General features: G+C 30.4%; 2 pseudogenes; both read left to right on the forward strand.

Moving 5' to 3' along the window:
* The window catches only part of LOC149518661 (receptor-like protein kinase FERONIA pseudogene), a 52528-nt pseudogene that overhangs the window by 19905 nt on the left and 16172 nt on the right, over positions 1-16451 (forward strand).
* Positions 579-1351, forward strand: LOC149518662 (cytochrome P450 CYP749A22 pseudogene; annotated as a pseudogene).

Below are 16451 nucleotides of genomic sequence, written 5' to 3' on the forward strand. Positions count from 1 at the left end.
TGCTTTGTGAGATAGAATCACAGAATCTTCGAGTCAAATTGAATAATATCTCCCTTAGGTACCGTCTTTACATTATTAGTCTAGAGTCAAGAGTTTGTCCCTGATTTCCAATAGAGAGGAAATACTAGAAGTCACTTGAGTGCAAAATCTGAAATATGATCCAAAAGGATTTATTTCCTCCTTTTCTCCATGTATATGGCTTATACCTTTGTTTGCTTTTGCAGCAAGATTTGGAAAACTACTGATGAAATAGAATCAGAAAAGCTTGCTAAAGGAATACATGAATGTGTGATGGAAAATGGTTAAGAAAAGGGAAGAGAAAATACTGGCTGGCGCAGCTGACAGTTTCGGCAGTGATTTTCTAGGATCATTTGTAAATGCTTTCCATGATTCGGATGAGAAAAACAGGCTCTCCATAGAAGACTTGGTAGATGAGTGCAAAACATTCTACTTTGCTGGACAAGAAACCACTAATTCCTTGCTTGCATGGACAGTCCTTCTTTTAGCAATCCGTACAGATTGTCAAGAGAAAGCAAGACGAGAGGTGATCGAGGTATTTGGTGACAAAAATCCTCATTCTGAAGGCATTTCCAAACTAAAAACTGTAAGCAAAACTGCAATCTCTGACCATTTCAATAGTGCAGATGAACATGATCATCAACGAAACCCTGAGGTTGTATCCTCCTGTATCTGCCATGTCTAGAAACGTTTCAAGAGACGTTCAATTGGGAAAGCTCATTATTCCTGTTAATATGGAGGTTATGGTCCCAATCACAGCACTTCACCATGACCCTCAACTATGGGGTGATGATGGGCATCTTTTCAAAGCAGAGAGATTCGCAGAAGGTATTGCGAAAGCTACCAAATACAATGCGGCTGCATTCATTCCCTTCTCATTGGGACCTCGATCTTGCGTGGGTATGGGCTTTGCAATCACAGAAACAAAGACTGCTCTCTCAATGATCCTACAACGCTACATCATTACTCTCTCCCCAGCCCATATTCATGCGCCATTTCCTCAACCTATGGTTCAGCCAAAACATGGACTTCAAGTAATGCTTCATTCTCTACAGAGTGATGCCTAAAGTTTTTAATGCAATAACTGCTTCTATTAGTGTCTAAGATGGTAAAATATTCATAGTAAGTGAGAAACAGTTTTAAATAATGGTGTGATCAATGTACAACACACAGTTCTTACCAGCCATTTTTGGCTCCTGATTGTGTATCAATTCAAGTTTTTAAATTGGGTGATCCTTGACTTGCTGTCAAAGCCTTTCAGCTTTAAATAATTCGTTTCTCTTTTCCATAGTTGTTGGCTACTTACTGGCGCAGGGAACCGGGTAACTGGTGGATTTGTCGACTACTGTATCCAGAATGCCAGTTGCAGTAAGAAGGAAAAGCAAAAAACTTGGAGGTTATTTGATCACCACGAAGCTGCAAAAGGATTTCTGGCTCTTGGCTTAAACAAAACGGCATTATTTTTTTAATTAGCCTTCAACTCTTTTCAACAAAGGGGATTCTAATCTTACTCCAGAATATATGTGATTTTCCTAGTGTTATGGTTTGTAAATAATACTTTTAAAGTAAAAGGAAAAAGTGGGTTTGGTGTGTGAATGAAAAAGTTTGCGTTGTGTCATTATTCATGGCCCTGGATTATGTCTAAGGAAAGACAATTGGGTCCCTTGACCCCTTTAGGATCTCGTCCGGATGCTACAGTGGCCTAAAAGAAGCACATGGTTTTACAACTTTTGTTTTTTTGGAACTCATACCTGAATCTGCAAAACTCCATAACTGTATCTTGCATGGTTGTACTTGCAATAATTTGGCCTTTTGACAAGGTTTCAGCTTGAATCTTGCACCTTTTTTTTTATCAGTTGTTTTACAATATAAGTGCTTTCAATCTGATTAACTGGTAATTTTTGTGTGATATTGCCATGTCTGTAGACCAACTCATTCAAAAAGGCCATTTCGAAGTGGGGATATAATTGATCACCAAATCAACCTTGTATACTAGAATGTTCATGATATAAATGATAAAGATTTCTAGAAATCTGAATTCAAATTTTAGCATATTCAAATATTAAAAAGAAAATCTCATTTAAAAAAAATTATTGATCAAGATCCTCTATGATACTACATCAAATTTGCAAAATTAAAGTTCACATATTCTTTGATCTTTTCTACATTTCAAAAGAATAAGCCATTTTGTTTTCAAGCATTTAAAGTTTTTCTAATATTTTATAGTATTAATTTTTTTTTTCTTTACATTGTGATGTTATAAACTATTAAACACAATATTGAAATATTTCTTAAAATTAAAGTACAAATAGCCTATTTCATGTTAAATTAAATATGAATATTTGTTTTGAAATGAAAGAACTGAAATAGTATAAAAAAAAAGGGAGATATATAAGCATCTGCATGAGAACTAAGTAAGAACATCTAATTCTTTTTCTTTTTCTTTTTCTTCTTCTCTGCCTTCTTAATAGTAAGAATGTAGAAAGAATTGAATTCACTAATTTTTTTGGCCAATCAATTCACTAATTCAAGCTATATTTACATTTTTTATATACACGACTAGCAGTAGGGGTGCATAGAAACAAGAGGCAAATTGTATATATTTCTTATGATTCTATCAGCTATAACATTGTCATTATTTAAAATTTTCAAGTAGAAGATTAATTACCATAAAAGAACATTTGCTTTAAATTTTGTAAGTAGGATAAATATTAATGTTCTATGAAAATGAATGAATGAATCAATGTGGTTTAGTCATCAATTACTTACACGTAAGGATTTAAATGAAATATATATCTTATCATGAAGTAATGGTTCATAATTTTTTTTTCAATATATTACTTAGGTAAGTTATGTTAAAAAATTTTATTTCCAAATTTAATTAAACTTGTCCCTTGTTTGCAACCCCTTACCCTCTTTCAAGCCACAACAAGAAAAAAAAATTCTAAGAATTCGAAAAAAAAAAATTCAAAAGAGACTTTAATCAATTTTCTATTCTTTGCCTAAGCTTTGGATTAAAAGAAAATGTTTGAACAACAATACAAATCATTTTCTATCAATTCATCCAAATTTTTATTTCATTGTCTTAGTATAAATTAAGTACAAAGCATTAAAATTTTCTTCAGTTATACATATTTTGCAATGTATGTTATAACAAATTTGATTTTTTCTAATTGTTAGTAAATAAGAAAAAAAGTAGGTTAAAATAAATAAATATGACAATATATAATTAAATAAGTAAATTAATTACTAAGAAATAGATGCCTACCTTTCAATATATTAAAATAAATATTTTTATCGTTTACTTAATTGTGATTAAGATGGGTACCTTTTATGTGAATTTTTTTAATCAAGTTATTTGATTAAAATGTATTTTAATTTAAACATTTTAAATATCTTGTTCTCTTACCGCAATAATTCTATAATTCCAAATTGTTAAATATGTTCCTTTGCACCAGAATCTCTTATTAACTTCAGTTGTTTAGGGTAGGCCTAACAATCTCAAATACAATATGATGATAAAATATGAAAATAACACGAATAAAAGATACGAAGTTGACATGATTTAAAATTTTAGCAAAAATCATAATAGGTTTAACAAAACAAAAAAATATATATTTCATGTTTTTGTATCAATGTGAACTATAATATATAATTTTTGTATAAAACGTGATATAAATATATGAATTATCAGTATTTTAAATAATATGAATATACGAATTGTCAGATCTAGTTTAGTTGAATTTTTTATAATTGTTTTTAATCATAATTGCAATTAATATCAATTTTTTGCTAAATTAATATCAGTTTTTTTACAAAACTACTTTTTATTTAGTAATTTAACAAAATTTCAAATTTTTAATACGATTTCTAAAAATTGCAATCACAATAGTATATTTTACAACCCTAAAAATAATATTGGTTTTTCATTCTTCAAGTCACCATGGTATTACAGTTTTCGGTGACTGCTATTTCTATTTGTTTCAAGTCACTTTAATTTGCTATTGTTTGAACTTTTTTTCCTTAATAACTGGTTGTTGCATTTGGCTTTTTTTTTTTTGTCATTTTATGGAATTGGTTTTCATGCCATTGATTACAGCTTGGGTTTTGTGAAATTAGAATTGCCTTTGCCTTTTCCTGCTTTTATTCATTGGCTATAGGTTGACTAAATATTTTATTGATTCTGGATTACTCACCTGTGTAATTGACTTGTTTATTTCAGTTGTTGCAAATTGATTAGTTTATTGGCTTGTTATAGGTTGATCAGTGTATTGGCTTTGAATTGTTTTTTTTCATGGCTTTCTCGGAATCATCATAGCCTATTACAATAAAATTAGATGGAACAAACTACACTTATGGGTCTTATTTGATGCGAAACTTTTTTAAAGGAAAAAGACTTTGAAAATATGTTACAGGTGATAAAAAATGTCCGAGAGCTCTTGACAAATTAGAAAATTTTGTATCTGAATATGAACAATAGGAGATTAACAATAGCAAAATTGTTACTTGGATTGCTAATATTGTTGCTCCTTTAATTAGTATGCAACACGAGGAATTTGAAATTACTAAGAAAGTTTGGGATTTTCTTGAAAAACATGATATTCAAACTAATTTTGCGATGGATCTTATTAATTTGAAACAGAGAAAAGGACAATCAATTTCTAATTTTTATTCTAAAATGTCGATTATTTAGGATCAATTAAATTTTATAGAACCTAAATGGACTATTGATGCATAATTATATTACTATATAAAGAAGGAAGTTATCTTGCATAATTCATAATGGCACCTTAAGATAATTTAAAGTCCATTCATGCTTCTATTCTACATTGTGTCCCTTCTTCTTTTGTTGATGTTGTTTTGTCAGAAATGGTGGCCAAAAAAACTAGGAAAGGGATCCTCAATAAATCCAAAGGAAGGGATGATACTATTTTAGTAGTTGCTGTACGTCCAAAAAATTTTACCTTTAATTTAGTTGGCTGATTTCAACAAAAGGATTTTTCTAAAATTGAATGTTACTATTGTCATAAATTAGAACATACAAAGCATAATTACCCATAATTGAAAAAACATTTTGGCTTGTATAAAATGGGGCGAGTTGCTATTGTGATATCATCTATAGAAACTTTTAATGTTAACTTTCACTCCACTGTAGGTCAAACTCAAAAGAATAGTCAATAGGTTTTTTCTAGTATGAGTAACAACTCTATGGATAATAATTCTTTTACATCTGCATTGTCAAGTACTACAAGTACTAATTCTAATGATTGGATCATTGATTCTAGAGATTTTAATCACATGATTTTTGATAATTCTATCTTTGACTCTTTAAGTCATATTACCTGTTCACCTTCTATTTATATTGTTAATGATTCAAATATTTTTAATACTCACGTTAGCTCTGTTTCATGTTATCAAAATGTTTCTTTTGATATTGTTCTTTTGGTTCCATCACTTTCCATGATTTGCTATCTGTTGGTCAATTATGTGATCAAGGTCTTGATGTCATTTTTCACTCTTATGGTTGTGTGGTGCAGGATTCCTTGATAGGGAAATTGTTGGGACAGGGCATAAAATTGGAAGATTATTTGTTTTAGAAAACTTACATGTGTCATATCATCCTTTTAGTCAATTTGATCATTATTTTGTGTGAAAATCCTTATTAGTTTTTGGTGTTCAAAAGTTTTAATATTTTTCACTTTGGCATTGTAAATTAGGACATGTTTTTTGCTTTAAACTTCAATATTTGGTATCTAGTGGTAAGTTTGGTTAAGTTAAGTAAAAAAACATCCAATAATTGTATCAGTTGTAAATAGCAAAATAGTCTGCTTTACCTTTCAATAAAAGTGAATCAATTTTTTTTTTATTTTCTTTTGATCTCGTTCATTCTAATGTACAGGGCCTATCTCATTTACCTACTATGGGGGGTTCTTGATATTATGTTATTTTTATTGATGATTATTTGAGGTACACTTTGATTTATTTGTTTCAGCATTATTCATATTTACTTGAAATTTATCAAGATTTTTCTACCATGATCAAAATACAGCTTTCTAAAATAATTAAATGTTTTCATGCTGATTTTACTAGAGAATATCAATCAAGTAATTTAAAAAAGTTTATTGTTTCTCAAGGTAGTCTTCTTAAGTCATCTTGTACTGATAAACCGTAACAGAATGGTGTTGTTGAAAGAAAACATCATCATATCATGGAAACCACTAGAGCCTTGCTGTTATCTTCATTGATTCCTAAGAAATATTAAAAGAAAATTGCACTTACTTCAGTTTGTGTTAGAAAACGTATTCCTTCTTCTATCACTGGTGAATTTTCTACTTTTAAACGTTTATATAACAATACTCCTAATTATTTTGAGCTTCATATTTTTGGTTCTACATATTTTGTTTCATTTCCTAAAGTTTAGTGTGATAAATTATCTTAAAAAACTACAATTTGTGTGTTTTTAGGGTATGGTATTGGACAAAAAGGATATTGTTGCTATGATCCTATTGCATGAAAACTTAGTGTTTCTCAACATGTTACTTTTTGGGAAAATATTTTGATGTATTCATTGCCTCATTTTCAGATCTATTAATGATCTTCATGAGCCTTTTATCCTTTTTGATAGTTCTCCAACTCCTCAGCAAATTCATCCAAATGAAGCTTGTCCCATCACAAGCTCTACCATAAGCAATCTTGCATTACTACTATCAAATTCGTTAGAACCGTCTATCCCATAACTTAGACATTCAACATATGAGCGAATTCTTTCATAAAGTTATCATTATTTTCATTGTTTTTTATCTACAATTCTTTCTATTATTGAACCTAAATCTTATTGTGAAGCAAGTTCTAATCCTCTTTAGCAAGTAGCTATAAAGAAGAATTAGATGCCTTAGAGAAAACTCATACTTAGGATCTTATTGATTTACCTCTTGAAAAATCTATAGTGGGTTGTAAGTGGGTGTACAAGGTAAAGACTAAATCAGATAGGCATATCGAGAGATATAAAGCTAGGTTGGTTGCAAAATAATTTACACAAGAATATGGTATTGACTATGAAGAAACCTTTGCTCTTGTAGCTCGAATGACTTCTATTTGAACTCTTATAGCTATTGCTTCTATTTGAGGATGGGCTTTATCACAAATGGATGTAAAAAATGCTTTGTTGAATAGAGATTTTCGTGAAAAAGTTTATATGAATAGTTTTGGAAAGACTTGGAGTTCAATTTATTGAAAAAGGAAAGATTACACAGAGAATAAATTTTGAAAAGAAATCCTAGATTCAATTGAATTAATTTCTCCCAAATTGAAGGGATTCAATTCCTGTATAAAAAACCTTAAATCTAAGATCAAAAAGGGAGCCTTAAAGTAATTCACTTCAAGATCAAACAAAAATCATTGGCAAGAGAAAAAATTTAAGTAAAGTTTTAAACCAATAAGGAAGAAGCAATCAAGCAAAAAAATTTACAAGAAGATCCAGTTTGAGTTTTTAGAAAGAAGACTAAGATTTATAGTATGAAGCATCAGTTTTTGAAAGGTGAAAAATTATTGAAACTTGTGATTCATTGAGGTAATATTTGCTTTCTTTGTTTTGTGATTTTTGTATAAATTTTATAATATTTAATTGCTTACTCTTATTTTTATATTTATTTGCATGGTTTATATATTTTTATTTGCTTGATTATATATTTAATTATATATTTATTTGCATAGTTTATATAGTTTTATTTGTATGATTATATATTTAATTGCATGTTTATTTGTATAATTATTAATATTATTATTTGTATGATTATATATTTAATTATATGTTTATTTGCATGATTTACATTGTTAATTGCATGATTATTAATTTATTTATTTGTGTGATTATATGATTATTAATATATTTATTTCCATAGTTATTTGTTGTTATTATTGTATGATTTTATGTTTGTTGCATGATGTGATATTATATATATTATCGCATGATTAATATTATATTTGAATGATATTTAATTGCATGTTTCTATATTTATTGTGTGCATAATTGCATGATTATACACAATTACTAATATATTTGTGTGATTATTTTTGATTACATGATTATATATTTGCTTGAATGGTTATTAATATATTTGTATGGTATTTTATATTATTGCATGATAATATATTTGTATGATATTATATATTTACATGATTGTTATTATTGCATGATAATTAACATATTTGCATGACATTCTTGCATGAATATTTTAGTATGATCTAGGCATGATATTATTACATGATATTGGGTATGATTTATAATATATTTATATGATAATTTTTGCATGGTATGATTTAATATTTATTGCATGATTACTTGATATTTTTGATAGAATTTTTGTATCACCATGTTTGTAAATAAATAAAAAGATTGGAATTGTTTGATTTGTATGATAAAATCATCTTTGATTAAGGTTTAATTTAGATAGCACATAATTAATTTGGTACTAATTTTGAGTGTAAAAGGGTGCTAATACTTTCCTTGCACGTACCCGACTCTTGAACCTTAGTTTTATTGATGTAGACCAAAACCTATTCTTTTTATGGACCTTTAGCTTAGGCTTAGGATAACCTTAAAAAGGATAGATTCACATAGGTGGCCAATCACACCTAGGTAAAAACACATCGGTAACGACTCCATGATTTTTGTGTCTAATTGGTAGTTTTCCCAAACTAAACATTATGACAATTTGGTAACTCCACTAGAGACATTAGAGAGTCAAGCCATTAGTGTTGTCTTAAGCCTTACTTTGATAGTTTTTATTATGTAATTATTTATATGGACTAACTTATTTGTTTGTGAATTCTCATTTGTTTGTTTTGTAGATATTATCTTTTATTCACACCTATTTATTTGATTATTCAGCATGTCCTTTTACACACTACACTTGCATTCATGCATAAGCTCTATACTTAGGCTTCATCCTTAATTAGGATGGAGCAAGTACCTACACTTTCGTGAGATAATAACCTTCATATGAACTAACAAAAACTCTCACTCAAATTAAACCATTTCCATTTTAGCCTATAATGGTGGGCAAAGATTGGGATGTCTTACTAGTTTATAATGGACAATGATGTGGGGAACAGTTTGGTAGCCTTTAGATTGTTAAGTCTTTGAACTCAGCATGTACATGAACTCTAAGGATTCAAACCTAAGCTAGAGCCCTACCTTCTCTTTACTTAGAAAAAACCTAAATATGACACATGATGGGACATTTATTATTCTTGTAAGTTTATGTTATTATTTGTATATATTTTTGCATACTAATCTTTTATATTTTGTTATTCTTTACATATATTATATTATGTTAACTAACATTTTTTTTCTTCACTTTATTGTACATGCATAGATCATTAGATTTATATAAGGAGTGTTTGTCACAAAACAATCTTAACAAAAAGAATCTTAATTATATCCATAAAGAGCTTATCAAAGTTCCCAATGTGCCTGAGAATAAAGCCCAGGGAAGCTCAACTTAAAGGAGGTGATTATTTGCCAACCAATTATGCAACTACTCTATTTGCCAAAATACATCTCAATCTTAAAAAAAATGATCTTAGCAATTTAGTTAGTATTTGGAACCAATGGAGTGTTAATGCCAAAGAGACTTTCCAAAAGAAGTTTGGGGACCTTGCATTACTTCTTTCAATCCTTGTTGATGATCAGCTTATTAGGGTCATGGTTCAATTTTAGGAACCTTGATATCATTGCTTTATGTTGAATGAGGTTGACATGGTGCCAACTATTGAAGAATATTCAACTTTCATTCACTTGGATCTTTCCAATCCTAATAAGGTATATTGGAAAAATAAAAAGACTAGTTACCAAAAAAAGCTACTCAAATGATGGCCATAGATATCCAAACTGTTGATAATTGGGTAAAAGGAAAAAAGTGAAAGTGTTGGTATTCCTTGGTCTATTGTTAGTGACTTTATATCCAAATATTTAAGCATTGAAAGAGGAATGGATTTGATGGCATTGGCTTTATATAGGATGATGGTATTTCCAAAAGTAATTGGTTTTATTAATGTTGCAATGGTGGATTTCTTTGATCAACTTGGTTACCAAATCAACCATATTCCCTCAATTTTGGCTGACACTATTAGATCTTTAAATTATTGCTGCTGAAATGGAAATGGTCATTTTACTCTATATGCCCAATTGTTAACCATTTGGATGAAAAATCATATAAAAAATAATGGTGGTAAATTTCACAGGCCCTATTTCACTTCAAGCACTCCTATTAAAAAATTTTGTGAAAATCTTACACAAAAGTCCAAAGAAGCATGGATCTTATTTTTATGTAAGCTCGTTAGCTAAAATGTGATATAGAGAGCTGTTTTGATACCTTATAGACCAATGTTGCATGGTTGTGAAGATAAGCTTTGGGTTTCTCTCTTAGGCCTTTTGGGTGCAGTGAGTTATTCTCCCCGTCATGGTACAAAGCTATGAACAATTTATCCTAGCCACTTCTAGACTTAGTAAAATGGAGTTCTCATATATTGAAACTGATGCCTTCATAAAGGTAGCCAAAATCTTACAAACTTTGAATTTTGCCTCTAAAGGAAGATAGAAAGAGATGCTTAAATGAAGTTACCCTTGAGTACTTTGTGTGGCACATTAGACAAGGTAAATACATTAAAATCCTTGAAAAAACAACTTTAAATGGCCTAATGAAATCATCACCTCTTATCCCCTATTGATAGTGAAAAACGCTAAAAGATAGCTTCAAGTTGAAAAAGATGAATTAGAGGCTAAAAAGAGAGTTAAAAGGAAGAATGGACAAAAAGGTTCAAGCACTCAGATAAGAAAGAGGTGAATGGAAGAATCTTTTTTTTTTTATCTCAACATCACACAGTCATCCGCCAATCATGAGTTAGCCTAACTTTTAAAAGAAAATATACAATTACAAGCAAAGATACAAGAAAAAAAGAAAATATTCACCAAGTACAAAAGCATGACCAAATGCTTAGTGGAGTAGTGATCAAAATTGAAACACAAATGGATGTTGTTACTGAAAAATGTGAGCAAACAAAAGAGCCATATGTGAGAAAACATAACTAGTTAGAGTGCCTACTTGATCAAATCATTATGACTACTTACAAAAGTCAAGGACATGGTAGAAAAAATTTAAGAATGGAAGACAAAGGTGCCACTAGTGTAAAACATATGGCCAAAAGCTACTAGCTTTCCTTAATGAAGTGTAAAGCTAATATCAACAAATTAGAGATTTCTTTCCATAATAAATTTTAGACTTTTCATAGATGTAATATTGGATTTAGTTGGAAATAACTTTCAATTCAATAAAAATTTTCTTTGTTAAAAATTATTATGTGGAAAATCCTCTTTATTGCATTCATGCATTCATGCATTCATATATAAACATCTCTCTAAAGTGCATTATAATAAATTATCCCAATTCTTAAAAATTATGAAAAATCAAGATTCAAGTATAACTCAATCTTCAAATAATCTAAGTGCTACAACACTAGATATCAAGCAATGATCATGGAAGAAGAATACACTCTTCAACTCCAAAAGCTAAAGAAAGCACAAGAAGAACTGAAAAGGCAGTTGGAAACTATTACCAAATTGTTAAAAAACATTAGCAAGATGAGGAAAGTGATGGAAGATGTGGTAATACAAAATGAGACTAATCCATTATATCCTTTAATTTTGGCCCATATTCAGCACATATATCCTAAAGAGCCTAGCACTAAATGCCATTTACTACAAGTTATCTTTATATGCAGACTGAGATGATGACACCTGTTACTCATGCTCTCATTTCCCTTATTCTTAACGTCAAGACATCTAATCCTACACAAGATTCAAATCTTAATGATCTCAAGGAATAAGAAAACCTGAAGATAAGGTCTGTTGAATTAAAAAAAGCTCTGGTTCTCAAAAGATAGACCTCATAGAAAAAGGCTTAGAGCCATTAAAGGAATAGAATTTTATGGGCCAATAGATGTTGTAGACACCCAATTTGGTCCAGGCTCGGATCAATTAGGCCTGGTCCAACTGGGTAAGTCTATATATATATATTATTTTTATTTTTTGTATTTTACATTTTTATTTTATTTTTATTATTATTATTATTATTTTATATATGTATATATATTCTTTTCTTTTCTTTTATTATTTTTTTTATCTTAGGTATTTATGTATTTATTAATATGTATATATCTTTATTATTATTTTTTTCTTTTTTTTGTTAATATTTATGTAATTATCTGTTATTTAATTTTAATTTATCTGTTAATTTTTTTTATTTATCTGATTTATTTTCATTTGATTTTTTTTTATTTTTTTTATTTATCTGACTGGAAATTGAATTGGGATTCAATCAGAAGAGTCCAGATTGGATTCAAAGATTAAATCTCCGTCTAAAAAGGAATAGGGATTGATCAGAAACTCTTCTGATCAATCCCTATAAATAGATATAGAACACAGAAGCAAATGACACAGAAAAAAATAGTGAGTAAAGTTACTGATTTGAGAGAAAAAGGGCGTATAGAAGGCCAAGAAAAGGTTTAAAAGTGTTCAAGGAATTAGCAAAAATTTTTTGAAGATTTTTGGTGATTTTTTTCTAGGAATTTTTGGAAAATTTCAGATTTCGGTTGAATTTTCTGACAAAAGTTGCATTTTTTGACGAAAATTCCAGCCAACTTTGAAATTTTCGGTGAGCTGCCCAGTTTTCGATGAAGGATCCCAAAAACCGACCAACTTTTCGGCCAACTTTTGACCAACTTTCGATGAAAAACTCAGATTTTGATGAAATTTTCTAGAATTCGGTGAACATTCAACCGAAGTTTTTCGATCGTTTAGAGAGAAACGAGAGAAAAAAAGAAGAAGAGAGAGAGAGGGGAGAAGCTTTCTGTCGAAAAACAGAGGGAAGAGTCTTATATATCCTCTCAAAATGACGTCGTTTTTGCCTTAAGTGACCCAGAGGATCCGTGCATTTTGTCGAGATCCGACCCGACCCGAGCGTCGACCCGCTTCCTGACCCGCGCGTGTCTCCCCCCTTCGAGCCGATAGCTGAGCTGAGCCGGAGTCCCAAGTTACTTCTCCGAGCCGTTTCTCTTCTTTGAGCCGAGCTGAACCGAGCCGTACTCCAAGCTGCTCCAGGTTTTTTTTTTTAAAATTTTTTTTATTTATTTGTTATTTGTTTATTTTTTATTTATTAGATTAGGTTTATTTAATATTCTTTTTATCTTTATTTTATTTTTATTTTTGTTTTACTCTTCTTTATTTTTTATTTTTATTTATTTTCACTTTTATTAAAAATCAAAAAAATATTTTTGGGGAAGAGTTGAAAGTATCAATTTTTCTTAAAAATAAATTTTCAAAAAATATTTTTGGGAAAAAGTTGAAAGTGTCAATTTTTCTTAAAAATAAAATTTCAAAAAAAAGGCTTTTTGAGGAAAGGTTGAAAGTATCAATTTTCTTTAAAAATAAATTCAAAAAAATATTTTTGGGGAAAAGTTGAAAGTATCAATTTTCTTTGAAAATAAAATTTCAAAAAAAGGGTTTTTGAGGAAAAGTTAAAAGTATCAATTTTCCTTAAAAATAAATTCCAAAAAATATTTTTGGGAAAAAGTTAAAACTATCAATTTTCCTTGAAAATAAAATTTCAAAAAAAGGGTTTTGAGGAAAAGTTGAAAGTATCAATTTTCCTTGAAAATCAAAGTTTCCAAAAAAATATTTTTGGGGAAAAGTTGAAAGTATCAATTTTTCTTAAAAATAAATTTCCAAAAAAAATATTTTTGGGGAAAAGTTGAAAGTATCAATTTTCCTTAAAAAATCAATTTCAAAAAATCAATTTTTGAGAAAAAGTTGAAAGTATCAATTTTCCTTAAAAATAAATCTTCAAAAAAAATTTTTGGGGAAAAGTTGAAAGTATCAATTTTCTCTGCATAAAAATAATCATTTTTTTCTTTTTATTTAATGTTAAATAATCCGACGATGGAACCTCTGCAAGGGAAATAATAGTTTTCTTGCATACTCCTGAGGTGAGGGGGTTTTCTCAATTTTTTGCTAAAACTATTAGAGTCAATTGAAAATAATTTTCAATAATTAATTACTTGATAAAGTTTTAAAGCTCATTGGATGACACAAATTTAAGCTGGTACCATCTCTTGATGGGCGTTGTGAGGGTGCTATAACCTTCATCACACGTAACCGAACTCTCGAACCCTGTTCTTTTTAGTAGATCTGAACCTATTATTTTAGGGACCCTTAAACTTAGGTGTTCCCTAAAATGATAGATTCTTTAGGTGACCAATCGCACCTAGATAAAAAAGATTGGTGGCGACTCCCTTAAGTTAATGTCTAGCGATAGATCCCCGGATCTAGATGTTAGACAGCTTGACGACTCCGCTGGGGACTTTGAAAGTCAGGCTAGCAAATAATCTGTGTTATCCAAAAGCCTAATAAAATTGAACCTTTTTGTATATATGTGTTATTATTCATTCATGTTTATTTACTTTGTTAATTATGTCATTCATGTACATGTGCATAACATGAGCTCTACACCCGAGCTCCATCCCTCTAGGAGGGAGTAAAGTACCTATTGCTTTCGTGAGGTCTAATGCCTCCGTAGTGGCTAGTGAAATACTCCCACTCAAATTGAACCTTTTTCGCTTGTAGCCTGTAATGGGTGAGGATTAGGGTGCTTTACTAGTCTGTGATGGACAAGGATGTAAGGAACAATTTGAAGACCTTTAGACTTTGACCTTAAAATCGCATATAGTGAACCTTAAGAGTGCCTAAACCTAGGATAGAGCCTTTTCTACCCAATGATAAATATACCCTGAAATTAAGACACAAAAAGGGTGTTTATCTAATCATTTTAATTGTTTAACTTTGTGTTTCATTTTCATTATCATATGTAATATTATACATCAGCATCACTTTCATTTCATCCATGAAACTAACTATGTTGTTTGTCTGATTGTATGCATATGCATTATTTTCATGATCATGTTTTAACACAATCATTTGCATCCATTTCATACTAGATTCATTCAGAAAAATGTACATTTCATTCGTGCATCAAAGCATCATACATAAAGCATAGCATAACATTTCTAATCATAAGTATGGTACTCAAGGTCTAAGGATAGCTCCATCTAGCGAGAACCCTGCCAATCGATACAACACAAGATCCAGAGCAAGACAAATGGAGTAGGAAAATTCTCATAGATTTGAAAAGATAGAAAAAGCACAAGAGAAGATTGAAAGTGAGCTCAGCAAGATTATGGAGGCTCTTAATAACATGAATAAAGGAAAAAAAGTTGAAGAAAATACAAGCCAACAAGTTCCCTCGCTGCAAGAAGTGGTTGACCCTTTATATCCTCTAAGTTTTGGCCCACCTCAAGCCCAGTCTGTTCAAGATGTTCCATCATAACACTTCGTATATCCAATATATCCTGGAATGCCATCAGCTTCTAACCCAAGGCAGTATAATAGCTACGTAAATCCTGTCTTCACTGAAAAGGCAGCAGAATCAATTCCTGATCTAGATGATTTAAAGGAGAAGGAGAAAGAAAAGATAAGAATGGAAGTTCAGGAAAGCTTCAAGATTAGTATGCTAGAGCAAAGGCTACGGGCTGTGGAAGGATTTAGCTTTTATGGGTCAGTAGATGCTGCTGGGCTCTACCTAGTCCATGATGTGGTTATTCCTCATAAGTTCAAAGTACCAAAATTTAAAAAATATGATGGTACAAAGTGTCCCAAAACTCACACCATCATGTATTGTCAGAAAATGGCAGCTCATGCTCATGATGAAAAACTCTTAATGCATGTCTTTCAGGATAGCCTTACAGGCTCAGTGGCCAGATGATATGTTCAGCTGGACAAAACTAGCATTTGTTCTTAGAGCGATATGACACATGACTTCATCAGTCAATATCGACATATTATCGATTTGGCCCCTGATCTTTTGTCTTTACAGAATCTAGAGAAAAAGGTAAATGAGTCTTTTAAAGAGTATGCCCAGAGGTCGAGGGATGTTGCTTCTCAAGTACAATCTCTTCTGACTGAAAAAAAAACTATAGTGTTATTTGTCAGCACTTTGAAGTCTTCTTATTATGAAAAGATGATAGGGAATGCAATAAAGAATTTTACTGACATGGTGATCTCTGGAGAAATTATTGAAAGTGCCATTAAAAATGGTAAGTTGAAAGGAGAAAAAACCAAGAAGAAATCAGAAAAGAAAGAAGCTCAAGCTCAAGCTGTGAACTTTGATAGACAACAATTCAGGGTTATCAACCCTATCCATCCCAAGGTTACTCTCCATACTATCCTACTGTGAATAATGCCTCATCCTACCCATACCAGCTAGCTCCACAACCACCTTATTCATCCACATAAATCAATTTTTAACCCTCAAGATCTTACA

The sequence above is a fragment of the Durio zibethinus genome, chromosome 5 (assembly GCF_047325235.1).
Source record: "Durio zibethinus cultivar Kanyao isolate XHJ-2024 chromosome 5, ASM4732523v1, whole genome shotgun sequence".
NCBI lineage: Eukaryota > Viridiplantae > Streptophyta > Magnoliopsida > Malvales > Malvaceae > Durio > Durio zibethinus.